Here is a 929-nt window from a genome sequence, read left to right as displayed (position 1 = left end):
TGCTGCTAGAAACATCGGGGTGCAGGTGTCCCGGCGATTCACTGCTTCTGTCTCTTTTGGGTAAATCCACAACAGCGCAATTGCTGGGTCATAGGGCAGGTCTATTTTTAACTCTTTGAGGAACCTCCACACAGTTTTCCAGAGTGGCTGCACCAGTTCACATTCCCACCAACAATGCAAGAGGGTTCCCCTTTTCTCCACATCCTCTCCAACATTTGAGGTTTCCTGTCTTGTTAATTTTCCCCATTCTCATGGGGTGAGGTGGTATCTCATTGTGGGTTTGATTTGTATTTCCCTGATGGCCGTGATGCGGAGCATTTGCTCATGTGCTTGTTGGCCATGTCTATGTCTTCCTCTGTAGGATTTCTGTTCATGTTTTTGCCCATTTCATGATTGGATTGTTTGTTCCTTTGCTGTTGAGTTTAATAAGTTCTTTATAGATCTTAGATACTAGCCCATTATTTGATACGTCATTTGCCAATATCTTCTCCCATTCTGTAGGTTGTCTTTTAGTTTTGTTGACTGTTTCTTTGGCTGTGCAGAAGGCTTCTTATCTTGATGAAGTCCCAATAGTTCATTTGTGCTTTGTTTCACTTGCCTTCATGGATGTATCTTGCAAGAAGTTGCTGTGGCCAAGTTCAAAAAGGGTGTTACCTATGTTCTCCTCCAGGATTTTGATGGAATCCTGTCTCACATTTAGATCTTTCATCATTTTGAGTTTATCTTTGTGTATGGTGAAGGAGAGTGGTCTAGTTTCATTCTTCTGCATGTGGATGTCCAATTTTCCCCAGCACCATGTATTGAAGAGACTGTCGTTTTTTCCAGTGGATAATCATTCCTGCTTTGTCCAATATTAGTTGACCATAGACCTGAGGGCCCCATTTCTGGATTCTCTATTCTGTTCCATTGATCTATTTGTCTGTTTTTGT

This window comes from Canis lupus, chromosome 18 (assembly GCF_011100685.1).
Source record: "Canis lupus familiaris isolate Mischka breed German Shepherd chromosome 18, alternate assembly UU_Cfam_GSD_1.0, whole genome shotgun sequence".
Lineage (NCBI taxonomy): Eukaryota > Metazoa > Chordata > Mammalia > Carnivora > Canidae > Canis > Canis lupus.
This window is presented reverse-complemented; position numbering follows the sequence as displayed.